Source organism: Prosopis cineraria, unplaced genomic scaffold (genome assembly GCF_029017545.1).
Source record: "Prosopis cineraria cultivar Desert tree isolate PC_DT_omini unplaced genomic scaffold, ASM2901754v1 PC1, whole genome shotgun sequence".
NCBI lineage: Eukaryota > Viridiplantae > Streptophyta > Magnoliopsida > Fabales > Fabaceae > Prosopis > Prosopis cineraria.
This window is the reverse complement of record NW_026555332.1, coordinates 10410034-10429149: the sequence shown is the minus strand read 5'-3', so window position 1 is coordinate 10429149 and position 19116 is coordinate 10410034. Positions and strand designations below refer to the sequence as shown.

General features: G+C 30.3%; 1 long non-coding RNA gene across 1 annotated transcript; it reads right to left on the bottom strand.

Annotated features, from left to right (window-relative positions):
- Nucleotides 1–7139: 7139 nt before the first annotated feature.
- On the bottom strand, nucleotides 7140–9104 carry LOC129308771 (uncharacterized). The gene is made up of 3 exons (XR_008592730.1): nucleotides 8948–9104; nucleotides 8309–8412; nucleotides 7140–7605 (listed from the first exon to the last, which is right to left on the bottom strand). It is a non-coding gene; the product is annotated as an uncharacterized LOC129308771 (long non-coding RNA).
- Nucleotides 9105–19116: the final 10012 nt, after the last annotated feature.

The following is a 19116-nucleotide window of genomic DNA, read 5'->3' as shown; positions in this document are numbered from 1 at the left end:
GATTAAAAATCATCCTTAAAAGAGGCAATCCTAATCCAAAACTGATCTTCACTTACAAAGATACATATATACGCCTTTATTCTTGCTGGTTATTTGTAAAATCCTAATTTATGAACCATTATTCAGCAATGGAAGTGATCTCTACCGTAAATGCACACGGTCGATGTAGTACTAAAATCCTGGAGTATCCTAAGGCCCCGTTTGGTAGTTTGGAATCATGGAGAAAGAAATGGAATTGGACATGGAATCTGTTAACATGTGTGTTTGGTATGCAATAATTATGATTCTTTGGAATCAGGATTCAAGGAAATTTGATGGAATCTAATTCCATCATATGCATCATGGAATCCAATTCCATGGTTCCTTTTCTCCAATTTGCCCCTTCTCTCTCCTCCAATATAATTTTTTTTAATTTTAAAAAGGACACTTTAGTCTTTTCTTATTTTAAATACTTATATTTTATTAAAATTATATCAGGATTCTATCATTATACCAAACACACTTTTAAATTCAATTCTATTCCAATTCCAATTCCAATTCCAATTCCAATTCTGATTTCGATTCCGATTCCGATTCCGATTCTATTAAAAATTCTTCCATCATACCAAACATGGCCTAAGTGATTGCTGCTGTGTGCATACAAGATTGATATAGTAATAATTCTTGGAGTATTTCTAGAGTCAAACACAAAGGAAAATAGTTAAATTTGTTGTTTTAGAAAAGCAAATAATTGAAAAAGAGATTAATATTTAATTAACACATGATAAAGAAAAATAATAAAAATGGATAACCAACCAATCATATGAGTGTTAGAGAATGAGATTCACTTGTTGGGATGGCTTACTCTAAATTAATTATGTTATTTTTCCTTACTTATAGTGACAACTATTTCTAAAGTATCTTACTTACCTTTTTTTAGTATATTAGAGTGTATTTATCTAAAGTTGAATTAGCTCCCACAGATCTTATTGAGGCCTTAAATAATTCATTAAGCTACAATTTAAGTCATCACATATCTAAAATTATCTCTAATTTGGTTATTTGCATCTATCTCTCAGTCTAAATTAGTTCTTTATCTATCAGTTCATCGAACAACCCATGGACATATTATGTAACAGCCACATGTATAGTAAGGCAAAAAAGAATAGCAAGACAAATATAAATATAACAAAAATTCTCAAAGACAAAATATTTTTATTTATTTCTATTAAATTAAATCAGATTGGTCTCAACTTATAAAAAATAAATATCAAGAAATTGCCCGGTCATATAATAAGTACTCAATATTGAGATACTAATGAAAGAACCACTTGTCAAAATTTGAATTACAACCTTTTAATATTTAAATAACAACTTTTCAAAATTTAGACTACAATTTACTTCTAAAACTCCAAAATAGATGACAAGTTGTTAATATTCAAACTATAATTTCTCAATGCTTAAACAACAACTTGACAAAATAGATTCCATAGATATTTTGGTCACGAGTGATTTTTTATGGCTCCTTCATTGAGCTCATTAATGGATTATCTTCACACCATTACAGTTAATATAATATAATCATTTAATTGTTTGCATGTTATTTATATAGTTACCATGACATGAAAATGTCTTTCTATGTGGATTATTTATGTCACATTGTCAATGCACTAAATAATTAACAAAACAACCAATTGAATGATGTCACTATTATTATTTAAAAGGAAAGAAAATAATCTCACAGCACACCTATTTATATTTATACCTTTTGCTTTTGATAATATTCTATTTTTCAAAACTTATGCACAACTTTGAGGAACAAAACTTGACAATTCCATATGAGATAGAAATATACATAAATTTACAGATTATTTTGTAGGGAAGTCAAAGTTAGACATGTGAGAATTCAAATGTAACAGAATTTAATTACATTAACGCTCTTGAATTCATCACCAACTTCCACCTCATGGAACATCTGACAATAATAGACATTTTAACCATTAGAAAAGTCTAAAGAAACAAAAAGTACTTAAAAATAAACCTATATTACTCAATCCTTTGCTTGAATTTATATATAAACTCTAATAAAAAGGCTATTGCATTCGTTTGAACATATTACATAATTTGAATCACACATGCACACAAGAAAATGAATATATTATGCCAAAAAAACCATTGATATACCTTTGGTGAGCAAAAATTAACAAGTGATAATGAAGATTCAATAAAGCATTTGTCATAAGTTCCATATTAGGGATCTTGACAAATGGAGTGGAGTTTATAAGTGTAAGGAAATCTTCCAACTAATAGGTTATTCGTTTAGCATGAGCTCTTTTTTTGAACTTGTGCTCATATAAGAACATCCTTTTTGTCTCCATCCTCAACTTCAACATAAATTTTATTAGGTTTCACGATCTAAGCAAACATTGCCATGAACCTCAAGATATTCTAATTTACGCTCCTCTGTCCATTCATAAGGTTTAAATAATATTGGGTTTTGATAAGATGGAGACCAGCAAAACATGTAGTTCACAGAAAACGACCGTATAATGTGGAATAGTCACAACTACCAGAATATATATCAAACATGAATGACCAGCTAAGGGTAAAACTTAGTTTAAGTTCTATCTTTCTTGAGCCCTTATGTTTCATGACAAGTGACATGTATTTCCACAATTACTCCTTTAAAATTTCTCCTCTTATAAGTTACACTAACATGTAATTCAATAAAAATAAATAAATAAATAATAAATGAATGATTTTTAAAGCAAAACCTAGGCTTGTGCAACACAAAAATATAGTGGCAACTGCATGAGAAGAAGTGACAAGTCCTCTTACTTAGAGCTCAAAAATTCTTACCTATAGAATAATAAGAAAAGCATTAATGGTAGGCGTAGAAGCTTGAATGATTCGCATGATATTGTCTTTTTACATGTTGTTTCATTTCTTCCGATGAAAGGTGCTGTATGAACAAGCACATTGTCCAAAAAATAGGAACATATAACGACAACCACTCACAAGCTTTAACTTTTTTTCACGGAGATTTAGAAACAATGGATTTCATGAATTTCTTTGAAAGAGAACTTTCTCTTAGAGGATCAGCATCTAAAATCAAGTTTACTCTCAGAGGCCCCATGGATACTTCACTTTCTTCATTTTCAGTTCAAGCAATAATTTCTGCAGTTGCAAAGCATAATGTTGAAGTGTTTGAACTTATTCTTCATAACATTAAAGAAGCTCTAATTTTGCCTCTCAACTAGCTTGCTTAATTTCTACAACATTGACTCAATTACTTGTCAGAATGAAAGGCCAAAAGCCTAAGGGTTATGGATTTCAATAGTCAAAGCACATAAAATATGAGCCTTTACAAGACGCTAGAAACAATTAATCCACATAATGGTCATGGCGAAATGTTAAATTCAATAAATACAATTGCCACGTTTTTATACAATTCAAAATATTTGTGCTAGAACTATGGTGTTGACCATTGTTTATAATCAATAACAATTGTAATGTCAACTTTCTTTGATATGATTTCATAGCTGAAAAACAAAATTTTATACGATCATAATCAATCAACAAAAGATGACCTAATTCAAAGGATAGAGTTCAAAGTTAGAAAGATTATGAAATAGTTCTAGTGGTTGATGTGAAAATAGTTATATATGGCTGACCCTTTGTTTAAATTTATAAAAAAAAAATATGTTTGCAAGTATTTTTATTTCTTGAACTTGATAAAAAAAATGCTTTAAAACAATGCCAATGCTTGGTACTAAAGGATCTTACCGTATAATATCATTGAGACACATGAGGTAGCAGTATGAACTTTACAAATCTTGAAATTAATTGGATGATTAATTAGCTTGAACCTTTTGTTCTTCTCTCAACCCGCTTTAAGTGGTCTTCAATACAAGTGGCAAAATTATCAGATTTTATAAACTTATTATTTGTTAAAGAATAATCAGATTAATATGACCACAAAACAATATCAAACGATCTTAATTTCTTGTATGTGTTTGTTGCATAGAGATGATTTATCTAATAAACTGACATGATAATGTTTCAAAGAAATGTTATATAAACCATAATTCTTTGTATATAAGAATTAAGGTGTTATAAAGGTTTGACAATGTGATCAAATGTGTATATATATATAGAATTGAAATACTCATTAAAGTATACCTTGGTATATCATTGATTTGATAGGCATAGTTAATCCCAGGCCATAATATTGAATGAAAATTTTATTTTCTTTCTCTCCCCATCATCATGGTATGCTTTGCCAGACTTCATGGTTAATAATAATGAGAGAAAACAAATACCCGAACAGTCCACTGATTTCTCTTTAAATCAAGCCAACAAGAATTGAAGAGAACATACTAAACAAACACAAACAATCATGCATAAACAAGGCAAAACCTTTCCTAACCAAATTAGAAAAACATTAAGCAAATAACCAACGACTCTAGGAGAAAAAATATTCTCATTTTGTTAGTAAGAATTGTTAAAATTAATTTTAGCCTGCATTTTGAGGAAAATTTTCATTTGGTCGCCCCTAGAGGCTAGCTCTTAGATCAAGCCAAATCAGGAAAACGTAATGCCAAAAACCAATCATAACACAAAATGACTTAACACAGAGCAAAATGACACCACCAAAAATTTCAATGACAAGGCTTTTGAGATCGCAACCATATCCTTACCATAGAGATCAAATCACAAGCTTGCATAATCAAATCCACATGGTGAAGTCTCCAACCAGAAGCATTTCATGCCAGATCTAGATAAAATTGCAATATTTAATGAGTTTGAGCAAAATGTACCTCCATCATAACTTAGGAATTCCATATATGAGTGATTCACCTTCAGATTGCCAATCAAAGAGATGATCCATCACCATCCACACACACATTGACCTAACAACACACATGCCTTCCTCAAACCCACCCACTGGAGTGGGGGTGAGCATTGGTTGGTTTGATTAGGTGCCAAAATGTGCAAAATTGGTCAATCAAACAATGCTAAAAATATGAACTGAATCAAATTGAACAAAGACCAAACTAAAATTTAACAATTCAGTTCAATCAGTTAATTTGATTTTGGGCTTCAAGTTAAGCTGCCTGGACTCGTGCCAATTTTTTTATTTTTTTTTACTAAAATAGACAAGGCTTATATATAAAATTGGGTTTACAAAGCAATAGTAGATTTTAATAAGGGGTTAGGGTTTTAACTTATCAAATTATATATTTACTTTTATTTAATTATAAAATTTAAGTATAAAATAAAAAAGAATAAAATAAAATAATGTAATTAATAAACTAAATATAATTTATAAATTGATAAATTATATATATACATGATAATTTGATTGGTTTGATCTATTCGATTTTAAATTTCACCAATTAAATCGAACTGATCAATTGATATTTTTTTCAAAAAAAAGAATCAAATTGAAAAATTGAATAAATCAAATCAAATAACAACAATTCAATTGGACTTTTAATTTCGGTTCGATTTTGCTCACCCCTTACATGGATAACATAGGGGAGAGAGTAACTGAGATCCACCGACCACAAACGCAAGCCAAGCAACAAGCTCTCTTATAAAAGGAGAGAAATAGAGGGGATTCTTCTCAGTCACATATACAATTGATTTAATACTATCTTTTTTTATAGAGAATCTTATCAAGAACTTGTAAATAAACTTCTACAAGAAATTTGTGCCTGTGTACATGCAAGTGTGCACGTTCGTGTTTGTGTGTTGGGGTGTGTGTGAGAGAGAGAGAGAGAGAGAGAGAGAGAGAGAGAGTAAGTTTAGGTTTATTACTTTGGATAATGATTATTAATTATAGAGTACGGATAGTTTAAATTGTCAAGTATACATTGTATATAAACAGATACATTGTATATTTGAAACATAAATCAGTTTCTCTTCCTTGGAAGAGGCACACCTAACCGTAAACTAATCTTCACGTGCAAAGACACATGTATACAAACTTAACCCGGTATCTAATTTCCCATTTCCTTATGTTGAGTGTTTGCTGACACAATTATATAAGGAATTAAGGGTAGTTATGGAATGACATATAATGAAGAAGATTTTTTTTTTTAAAAAAAGAAAAATCTGTAGAATCAAGCTGGCTTCTAAGAGGGAGTGAATTAGGTGTTCTTAAAATTTTCTGAAAATCTTTTTCTAACTAAAAAGAGGAAGCAAAGTGTAGAATAATTTATGCCCAAATTTGTGAGTAAGAAATGAGTTTTTGAGTGAAAAGGAGAGTGGACAAAATTAATTTATTCTGGTTTAGCCTACTACTTGGCTTACCTCAGATTCTCAAGGTCACACTTATTTCAAATACAATTTTTAATAGATGCTTGCTACCATAGTGCAACCACAAGACACAAAAAGTCTTGATTTTCAACAACACACTAAGTTATCATTCTTCTATAGATATTTTGGTCGCAGAGATTTTTTATGGCTCCTTCATTGAGCTCGTTATTGGATTATCTTCACATTTTTACTGATAAAATAATATAATTCTTTAATTGTTATAGTCTATTATTCACGATAACTTGCATGAAAATGTCTTTCTATGCTGATCATTTACGTCAATCTACTAAACAATCAGAATGCCAATATGATGGTGTCATTATTATAATTTAAAAGGAAAGAAAATAATCTCACACCAAACCTATTTGTGCTTCTTGTTTTAAATGATATGCGATCATCGAAACCCATGCACAACTTTGAGGAACAAAACTTGATAATCCCATGTGAGATGAAAATCCAAATGGATTTATGCATGATTATGTCGTAGAGAAGTCAAAGTCAGACATATGAGAATCAAAATGTAAAATAACTTAATTACATTAACGCATTTCAAATTCATCTCCAAACTCTCCTCACTGAGCATCTAATAATAGTAATAGACATTTTAACCATTAGAAAAAGTTCAAAGAAACAAAAATTACTTAAGAATAAGCCTATATTACTCAACCCTATGCCTGAATAAATATGTAAAGACTAATGAAAAAAGGCATTGCATGCGTGTGAACATATTACAATTTGAAGAACACACACGCACACACATAAAATTGAAAATGAATATTTGATGTCAAATAACCATTGATATACCTTTGGTATGTCGTTGATTTTGGGAAGAAAAGATTAACAAGCAATTATGAGAATTCAATAAAGAATCCACCATGAATTTTACATTGGCAAGTCTCACAAGTGGAGTGGGGTTAGTGTGAGAAGCTCTTTAACCCAAAAAGCTAGCCTTTGGGAATAGGCTTTCTCTTTGAATTTGTACTCATGACAGCATCTTGATTATCTCCATCCTCAACACCAACATAAATTATATTAGCTTCACAATCTCAGCAATTAGCATACATTGTCACAAACATCAAAACCATAGACTTGCAGGTTTGTAATAGACTAGAAACATGGTGCTAGTCATGACTGCATGACTAGCTATTGGAAGCACCCGTAGAGGCATGTTCTGGCTTGAAATCATATATGAATGGACAGGATTTTGTTGCCTCGTCAGAACTCCATGTTTGCTAGTAATAGAGGTGGTTTAATGTGTTAGGTTAGGCTGCATCAGGAACCCTTGGATAAGATTGAATAAACCTACCAAAACACACATTTTAGTGATAAGAACATATTTGAAAAGTATAAGTAACTTGAAAGTTTATAGTATTAGATGTATGATAGTTCCACATGGAGTAATAAGATAATTAATTACAACAATATAAGTGTGTAGTGAGTCCTTCCAAAGTAGCTTAAGTTATTTTAGTATAAGTGAAGAGTCTTAGTATGTGATTCATATAAAATGCTAACATATAGTTTCTTATAACCCATTAACTTAACAGATCGAGTAAAGCAAGCAGAGTTTACCAAGTTTTGGTTCCGCCTACAAAATTAGTCATTCCACTAAGAACTTGCAAGGCCCAACTTATTTCTATTAAATTCAAAAAAATCATTATTGTTTATTAAATAATATCATGAACTTGACAAAGCCAGGAAATTAATTGGATTGTTTGCTTGAACCTCTTTTGCTTGTCCTACTCCATTGCCGCTTTGGTCTTCTACAAAAGGGATGTTTATCTAATTTATAAATTTATTTTGTTAAAGAATAATCAGATTAATATAACCACAATATTTGTTGTAAGAGCTTGTAGCATAGAAATGATTTGTCTAATTAGCTTACATTGTCAATGAAATATTATATCATCCAGAATTATTTGAAAATTAGAATCAAGAGATGTTATAAAGGTTTAACCATATATATGATCATATATATATATATAAATTAAAATACACATAAATGTACCTTTGGTATATCGTTGATTTGATAGGCATAGATCAACACACGCCATGATGCTGAATGATATTTTTATCCTCTTTATCTTCATCTTCATTGTATGCTTTGTCAGACTTCATAGTTAAGAATGAGTGTGAAAACAAATACCAATACTGTCAATAGGTTTTTTCCTTAAATCAAACCAACCATAAATGAAGATAAAACGCTAAGCAAACAAGAAGATTAGTGCACCAACAAGACAAAACCTTCGCTAACAAAATCAGAAAAAATTTAAGCAAAAAACTAACAACTTTAATGGGAAAAAAAAGTCCTTTTTTTGTTTGTAAAGATTGTTGAAATTAATTTAGCCCGCCACACTGGTGAAAATTTTTCATTTTTTGGCCCCTAAATGCTGGTTTCTAGTCAATTGTTGTAAGCCAATCGGCAAAACCTAATGCCAAAAACTGATCATCACCCAAAGTAACTTAAAGCAAAAAGTAAAAGCACACCACCAAAATTTCAAAGAAAAAACTTAGATCATAACCATAATCGCCATGCAGATCGAATCAGGAGCATGCAAAATCCACACCTTGAACTCACCAACCACGAATAGTTCCATACTAAATCTAAATAAAATTACAATGTTTGATGAGTTTAAGTGAAACATACCTCCACCGCAACTCAAGGAAGCCAGATCTGAGTGATTCACCATTGGATTGCAAATCGAAGAGATGATCCATCACCATCCAAACACCCTTATTGGCTGGAAAAAACACGCGCCTACCTCAAACCCTCTCACGTTGAGAGCATAGGGGAGAGAGTAACCTAGATCCACCGACAAAAAACGCAAGACAAACAACAAGCTCTCTTACAATATAAGAGAGAAATAAAAGGGGACCCGGCCCTTTGCCACACATACAATTGATTTAATACTATCTTTTTCTCGAGAATTTTTATCTATAACATGTAAATAAACTGCTATGAGAAATGCGTGTCTCTGCACGTGCGAGTGTGTGAATGGGTGATTGTATGTCTTTATGTGTGGGTGTGAGAGACGGAGAGAGAATAAGTTTAGGTATAGGTCTTTTCATAATGATTAATTATTAATTATAGAGTACCATTTAAATTTTCAAATATATAATGTATCTAATTCCCCCTTTCCTTATGTTGATGACCGTCTGCTAATCCGAATGTATGCGGAATTATGAGTAGTTAGGGAATGGCATATAATGCAAAATATTTAACCAAAAAATTTAAAAATAAAATGGATTTTTAAAAGGTAAATAAATTTAAATCTTGTACACATTAGAATTGTATTATTCATATGCTTCTTTGTTCTCTAAAATATACACAAACAAGAACAATAATATTCATTTCTATCCTATTATTATTGTCTCGCTCTATTCTTTTACATCTAAAGCATTCAATATACAAACTTAATAAATATTATTAATTTATATACATTGCAAAGAAAAAACAAAGCTCTAACTAAAAATTATTTGTGTATGCCAAATGCATTGATGAATTATTTAATTTGGTTAATGAATATCATTATGTTTGTATAGATACAGTGTAAAGCCATGTCTTAGTCCTTTTTTTTGGATAAGGATGTGTTAATCTTTTATGATTTGGCGAACAATATCAAAGTCTTTTACACCTATATGAATGAAGGTAAATTAGAAAACCACTTTAGCCTACTCTGTTACTCCTCTCTAAAATTTACCCTTTCTGCCATTGCTTTGCTTCCATTTCCATTAGTCCTAGAATTTCTTGTTATCTCATTCTTTTCTTTCTCATTTCATTACTTTATCACTAAAATATTTTTTAATAAAGGTTTTCCTCTCTTAAATGCAGGATCGTAATGAAAGATTTACATATATTTTTGCTCAAAACATATTTCTTTGCAAATAAAACTTCTTACTTATTTTATTCCGTAATTATTCATAATTCTTAAGGCATCCACTTGCACTCCATTGAATATAATCAGAAACATTGTATATTTAAACATTAAATTTGTTTTTTTCTATAATTGAAAATCATCCTTAAAAGAGGCAATCCTAATCCAAAACTGATCTTCACTTACAAAGATACATATATACGCCTTTATTCTTGCTGGTTATTTGTAAAATCCTAATTTATGAACCATTATTCAGCAATGGAAGTGATCTCTACCGTAAATGCACACGGTCGATGTAGTACTAAAATCCTGGAGTATTCTAAGTGATTGCTGCTGTGTGCATACAAGATCGATATAGTAATAATTCAAATATTTATAGAGTCAAACCCAAAGGAAAATAGTTAACTTTGTTATTTTAGAAAAGCAAATAATTGAAAAAGATATTAATATTTAATTAACGCATAATAAAGAACAATAATAAAATGGATAGCCAACCAATCAAATGAGTGTTAGAGAATGAGATTCACTTGTTGGGATGGTTTACTCTAAATTAATTATGTTATTTTCCCTTACTTATAGTGACAACTATTTCTAAGGTATCTTACTTATTTTTTTTAGTATATTAGAGTGTATTTATCTAAGGTTGAATTAGCTCCCACAGATCTTATTGAGGCCTTAAATAATTCATTAAGCTACAATTTACGTCATCACATATCCAAAATCATCTCTAATTTCATTATTTGCATCTATCTCTCTAAGTCTAAATTAGTTCTTTATCTATTAGTTCATCGAACAATCCACAGACATATTATGTAACAGCCACATGTATAGTAAGGCAAAAAAGACTAGCGAGACATATATAAATATAACAAAAATTCTCAAAGACAAAATATTTTTATTTATTTCTATTAAATTAAATCAGATTGGTCTCAACTTATAAAAAATAAATATCAAGAAATTGCCCAGTCATATAATAAGTACTCAATATTGAGATACTAATGAAAGAACCACTTGTCAAAATTTGAATTACAACCTTTTAATATTTAAATAACAACTTTTCAAAATTTAGACTACAATTTACTTCTAAAACTCCAAAATAGATGACAAATTGTTAATATTCAAACTATAATTTCTCAATGCTTAAACAACAACTTGACAAAATAGATTACATAGATATCTTGGTCACGAGTGATTTTTTATGGCTCCTTCATTGAGCTTGTTAATGGATTATCTTCACACGATTACAGTTAATATAATATAATCATTTAATTGTTTGCATGTTATTTATATAGTTACCATGACATGAAAATGTCTTTCTATGTGGATTATTTATGTCATATTGTCAATGCACTGAATAATTAACAACCTAACCAATTGAATGATGTCATTATTATTATTTAAAAGGAAATAAAATAATCTCACAGCACACATATTTATATTTATACCTTTTGTTTTTAATAATATTCTATTATTCGAAACTTATGCACAACTTTGAGGGACAAAACTTGACAATTCCATACGAGATTGAAATATACATAAATTTACAGATTATTTTGTATGGAAGTGAAAGTTAGACATGTGATAATTCAAATGTAAAAGAATTTAATTACATTAACGCTCTTGAATTCATCTCCACCTTCCTACCTCATGGAACAGCTGACAATAATAGACATTTTAACCATTATAAAAGTCTAAAAAACAAAAAGTACTTAACAATAAACCTATATTGCTCAATCCTTTGCTTGAATTTATATGTAAAGTCCAATAAAAAGGCCATTGCATTCGTTTGAAAATATTACACAATTTGAATATGTATGCATGTATGTATGTATATATACATGCACACAAGAAAATGAATATATTATGTCAAACCATTGATATACCTTTGGTATGTCATTAACTTTGGTGACCCAAAGTTAACAGGTGATAATGAAGATTCAATAAATCATTTGTCATAAGTCTTATATCAGGGATCTTCACAATTGTAGTGGAGTTTATAAGCATAAGGAAATCTCCCAACTATTAGGCCAGTCTTTTAGAATAGGCTTTTCTTTTGAACTTGTGCTTATATAATATCTTTTTTGTCTCCCATCCTCAACTTCAACATAAACTTTAGTAGGTTTCAACATAAACTTCAACATTGTCATGAGCCTCAAAATATTCTAATTTATGCTCCTCCGTCCATTCATAAAGTTTAAATAATATTAGGTTTTGATAAGATGGAGACCAAAACGTGTGGTTCACAGAAAACGACCCTATAATTTGGAATAGTCATAACTACAAGAATATATATCAAACATGAATGACAAGCTATAAGGATAAAACTTATTTAAGTGCTATCTTTCTTGGGCCTTTATGTTTCATGACAAGTGACATATTTCCACATTTACTCCTTTAAGATTGCTCCTATTATAAGTTACACTAACATGTATTCCAATAAAAATAAATAACTAATAAATGGATGATGTTTAAACCAAAACATAGGCTTGTAAAACACAAAAATATAGTGGCAACTGCATGAGAAGAAGTGACGAGTACTCTTACTTAGAGCTCAAAAATTCTTACCTATAGAATAATAAGAAAAGCATTAATGGTAGGCGTAGAAGCTTGAATGATTCGCATGATATTGTCTTTTTACATGTTGTTTCATTTCTTCCAATGAATGATGCTGTATGAACAAGTACATTGTCCAAAAAATAGGAACATACATTGACAACCACTCAGAAGCTTAACTTTTTTCAAGGAGATTTAGAAACAATGGATTTCATGTATTTCTTTGAATGAGAACTTTCTCTTAGAGGATCAGCATCTAAAATCAAGTTTACTCTCATAGGCCCCATGCATACTTCACTTTCTTCATTTTCAGTTCAAGCAATAATTTCTGCAGTTGCAAAGCATAATGTTGAAGTGTTTGAACTTATTCTTCATAACATTAAAGAATCATTAACTTTGCCTCTCAACTAGCTTGCTTGATTTCTACAACACTGACTCAATTACTTGTCAGAATGAAAGGCCAAAAGCTTAAGGGTTATGGATTTCAATCGCCAAAGCACATAAAATATGAGCTTTTACAAGACGCTAGAAACAATTAATCCACATAATGGTCATGGAGAAATGTTAAATTCAATAAATACAATTGCCATATTTTTATTCAATTCAAAATATTTGTGCTACAACTATTGTGTTGACCATTGTTTATAATCAATCACAATTGTAATGTCAACTTGCTTTGATATGATTTCATAGCTGAAAAACAAAATTTTATACGATCATAATCAATCAACAAAAAGATGACCTAATTCAAAGGATAGAGTTCAAAGTTAGAAAGATTATGAAATAGTTATATTGGTTGATGTGAAAATAGTTATATATGGGAGACCCTTTGTTTAAATTCCTAAAAATATATGTTTGTAAGTAATTTTTTTTCTTGAACTTGATAAAAAATGCTTTAAAACAATGCCAATGTTTAGTGCTAAAGGATCTTACCGCATAGTATCATTGAGACACATGAGTTAGCATGAACTTTACAAAACTTGAAATTAATTGGATGATTAATTAGCTGGAACCTTTTGTTCTTCTCTCAACCCATTGCATCTTTAATTTGGTCTTCAATAGTAGAGGCAAATTTATCAAATTTTATAAACTTATTTGTTAAAGACTAATCAGATTAATATGACCACAAAACAATATCAAATGATCTTAATTTGTTGTATGTGTTTGTTGCATGGAGATGATTTATTTAATGAACTTACATGATGGTATTTCAAAGAAATGTTATATCAACCATAATTCTTTGCAAATAAGAATCAAGATGTTATAAAGGTTTGACCGTGTGATTAATATATATATATATATATATTTAGAATTGAAATACTCATTAAAGTATACCTTGATATATCATTGATTTGATGGGCATAGATAAAAACGGGTCATAATATTGAATGACATTTTTATTTTCTCTCTCTCCCCATCATCATCGGTTGCTTTGTCAGACTTCATGGTTAATAATGAGAGAAAACAAATACCCAACCAGTCAATTGATTTGTCTTTAAATCTAGCCAACCAGAATTGAAGAGAACATACTAAACAAACGCAAACAATCATGCACAAACAAGGAAAAACCTTTCCTAACCAAATTAGAAAAACATTGAGCAAATAACCAACAACTCTGAGAGAAAAACATTCTTATTTTGTTTGTAAAAATTGTTAAAATTAATTTTAGTTTTGAGGAAAATTTTCATTTTTTGGCCCCCAATGTCTAGCTCTTAGATCCATCCTTGTAAGCCAAATCAGGAAAACCTAACGCCAAAAACCAATCATAACACAAAATAGCTTAACGCAAAGAGCAAAATGACACCACCGAAATTTCAGTGACAAAGCTTTTGAGATTCCAATCATCCTTACCATAGAGATCAAATCACAAGCTTGCATAATCAAATCCACACGATGAACTCTCCAACCCGAAGCATTTCATACCATATGTAGATAAAATTGCAATATTTGATGAGTTTGAGCAAAATGTACCTCCATCATAAATCAAGAATTCCAGATATAAGTGATTCAGCTTCAGATTGCTAGTCGAAGAGATGATCCATCACCATCTGCACACACATTGACCCTACAACACACAAGCCTTCCTCAAACCCACCCACGTCGCTATCACAGGGGAGTAACCGAGATCCACCACCCACAAACACAGGCCAAGCAACAAGCTCTCTTATAAGAGGAGAGAAATAAAGGGGATTCTTCCCTTAGTCACACATACAATTGATTTAATACTATCTTTTTCTTTTTTCTGGAGAATTTTATCAAGAACTTGTAAATAAACTTCTACAAGAAATTTGTGCCTGTGTACATGCAAGGTTGCGTGTGTTCTTGTTCATGTGTTGCGATAAAAGAGAGAGAGAATAAGTTTAGCTTTAGGACTTTTGATAATGTTTTTTAATTATAGAGTAGCTGATAGTTTAAATTTTGAAATATAAATTGTATATAACCAGATACATCGTATATTTGAAAGATAAATCAGTTTCCTTCCTTGGAAGAGGCACACCTAACCCTAAACTAATCTCCATGTACAAAGATACATGTATACAAACCTAACTTGGTATCTAATTACCCATTCCTTGTGTTGAGTGTTTGTTGACACAGTTATATAAGGAATTAAGAGTAGTTATGGCATGACATACAGTGAATAATTTTTTAAGAAAAATCTATAGAATCAGGATGTGGCACCCAAAAGGGGGGTGAATTGGGTGTTCTTAAAAATTTCTAAAAATCTTTTTCCAACTAAAAAGAGGAAGCAAAGTGTAGAACAATTTACGAACAATTTTGTGAGTAAGAAATGAGTTTTGTGTGAAAAGAAGAGTGAACACAATTGATTTATCCCAGTTTAGCCTATCATTCAGCTTACCTCCGGTTCTCAAAATCATATTTGAAATTTTTCACTATAAACATAAGTCTTTGTGGGTTTTTACCACTACAGTACAACCACAAGACACAAGCAGTCTTAATTTTCAACAACATACTTACTTATCATTCTTCCATAGAAATTTTGGTCACAAAGAGATTTTTTTTTTATGGCACCTTCATTGAGCTCATTATTGCATTATCTTCACACATCTTTCCTGATAAAATAATAAAGTCCTTTAATTGTTATAGTATATTATTCACGATAACGTGCATGAAAATGCCTTTTTGTGTTGATCATTTACGTTAATCAACTAAATAATCAACATAACCAATATGTTGGTGTCATTATTATAATTTAAAAGGAAAGAAAATAATCCCACACCAAATCTATTTGTGCTTCTTGTTTTAAATGATATGCCACCATGGAAACCCATGCACAACTTTGAGGAACAAAACTTGATAATACCATGTGAGATGGAAATGCAAATCGATTTACGCATGATTATTTCATAGAGAAGTCAAAGTCAGACATATGAGAATCAAAATGTAAAATAACTTAGTGTAATAGCCCAGAAATAATAATAATAATAATAATAATAATAATAATAATAATAAGTAAATATATAAGTTAGTGTTTTAATAGTAATTATATTAATTTTGAGAACATGTGTAGCAAGAAGAAGACTTGGTGTAGTGGTTACTATATAATTACTTACATTACAAAAAAAATTGACTTTTTGTCACCGCTGAAAGTCAAAAAGTCGCTGTTGAAAGTTTTCAGCAGTGATAAAAAGTCGCCATAATATCACCGCAAGAGCTCTTGTCGCTGATTCAATCTGCGGCGACAATAAAAGTTGCCACTGAAAAGTAATATTGATTTACTTACACACATGGCACCACGTCACCATCCACATTGTGCCACGTATGGTGCCTCACCTCACGCCACGTGGCACCATGTAACCCTCCACATAGGGCCCCACCTTGCACTATGTAGTGCCATGTCATCCTCCACTTGTCGCCCCCACCTTACGCCACGTGGTGCCATGTCATTCTCCACGTGTAGCCCCACCTCGCGCCACGTGGTGCCATGTCACTTTCCATGTCTCACTCTCATCACACGCCATGTGTCATCATGTCACCAATTTATATTTACATTTTAAAAGTTGTCTCCTTTAAGGTTTGAACCCATGACCTCCTCCTTTTGTGTCCAACCACTTTGTCACTGAGCTGGAATGAACCTGTAGTTTATTATTGCATAATTAAATATATATATATATACACATACACACATATTATTAAACTATACAAACACACATATATTAAATATTAAATATTATAAAATATCATTACTATCCTTAAATACTTTAATTTAATTCTTTTAATTTATAAAATTACAAATTATATTATTTATTTTGTTTAAAGTAAACTATAAATATAATTGATACAATATCATTTATATTATTTATTTTATTTTATTTTTTACTTCTTGAGGTTGTTATATTATTTATTTTAATATTCATATTTATAATTATGATATAAAAATTATCTAAGAATAAATAGTAAAAATACTGATGATTATACATTAGTTTATAATTATTTATATTTCTAAACTAGCATCAAGCTTTGAAGTTACTCGTGTTAAATGTAGAATTTAAATTGAAAAATTAGATTAGATGAAATATCATTCTATGAATGAATAAATTTAAGTATCACATGTTTAATTATTATAAACAAGTAGTATTATTGACTTCTACATTGATCTGATGACTTTTGCTTTCTCTCTCTTCTCTTCTATCTTGAATATTTAAGATTTTTTACTTATTAGTTATAATTTTAAATTTAATTTGTTTTAGTTATTAATTAGTCAAAAAATATATATTAAAAATTTCATGCTTATTTTGGCTATTAAACATCTCAACTGGCTTTTGAATAAAATTATCCAAAAAAATTTAATTTATCTAACAGACTTCTAAAAAAAACATATCCAAACATAAATCATATTACATTTACTAACTTTTCTTCTAACCATAGTTTGCTAAAATCTTAACCTTAGTTGTAAATCTTTTAATACAAACACACACATAAAATAATATGGTTTGGCTTAATTCTTTACTTTAGCTCATTAACATTAAATAATACCTTAACCTTATCTTAAAGTTACAATTTAACCATAGAATATATTAAATAAAAATTCATTATATTACTTTATATATTCATTATAAAATTACAATAATACAACAAAATTAATGTCTTAAAATGTTAAATATTAGATAAATAAAAATAAAAAATTATGATGATAATCCAGGTTAAAACCGAACCGGTCATGGCACTAGGTCACGGATTAGTGGTTCAATTAGGGTTGAACTGGGGGTTGAACTGGTGGCAAACCAGTCATGATTAAAATAATACAATTTAAATAAAAAGACATTTATTATAAAAACATTCAACCAAATCTAACCACTCAAAAGTCTAACAGTAATAAAATACAACACTTTAAATATCTATCATTACAATTACAACTCTTTAATCTCAAAAGTCTAGAGAAGAGATGGAGATAGAGTTGGAGAAGAGACGAAGATTGAGCTGGAAAAGAGATGGAGAGTTAGAGACTAAGCTAGAGAAGAGATGGAGATAGCAGAGACAGAGATAGAGCTAGAGAAGAGACAGAGACAGAGCTGGAGCGTGGAGAAGAGACGGAGACTAAGCTAGAGAAGAGACATTGATTAGGTTAAGGCGAGAGAGGAGAGACACAGATGAAAGGCCAAACTAAATGCTGTCTGAAAATCTGGATTGGACTTAGCGTGCTCTACCTCTAATTTTTCATTTTTTGACTTTAGTTTCACTTTTTTTTGTTATCTTATTTCTAAACTTAGCACTTTGAAAAATTAAAAATGAAAAAAAAATCCCCAAAAAAATAACCTAGTTAACCTAGTCAACCCACCGGGTTAATCGGGTTATATCGGGTTACACCAGTTCATTCCCTCACCAGTTTAGGAGTAAACCCAGACCAGACAAGGGATCGGGTCACCAATTTTCGGGTTGACCTAGCATGTCCGGTCCGGGTTTTAATACCATGATGATAATACAAAATAAAACTTTTAGCGGTAACATTCAAAGTTGCCGCCAAAAGTCTCATTTTTATCGGCAACACTAAAAAGTCACCACTGATTCTCAACTTTCAGCGATGACTTTTTAGTGTCACCACTGAAACTTACAACATAAGTTTTTTTAAAAAAATCATAACATATTTTAAAATATATTAACAATCAGCGACGACACTAAAAAGTTACCACTAATTCTCAACTTTCAGTGGCGACTTATATGTCGCCACTAAAACTTACAACATAATTTTTTAAAAAATTATAATATATTTTAAAATATGTTGACAATCAGCAGTGACACTAAAAAGTCATTGCCAATTCTCACCTTTCAATGGCGACTTGTATGTCACCGCTGAAACTTACAACATAATTTTTAAAAAAAAATTATAACATATTTTAAAATATGTTGACAATTAGCGGTGACACTAAAA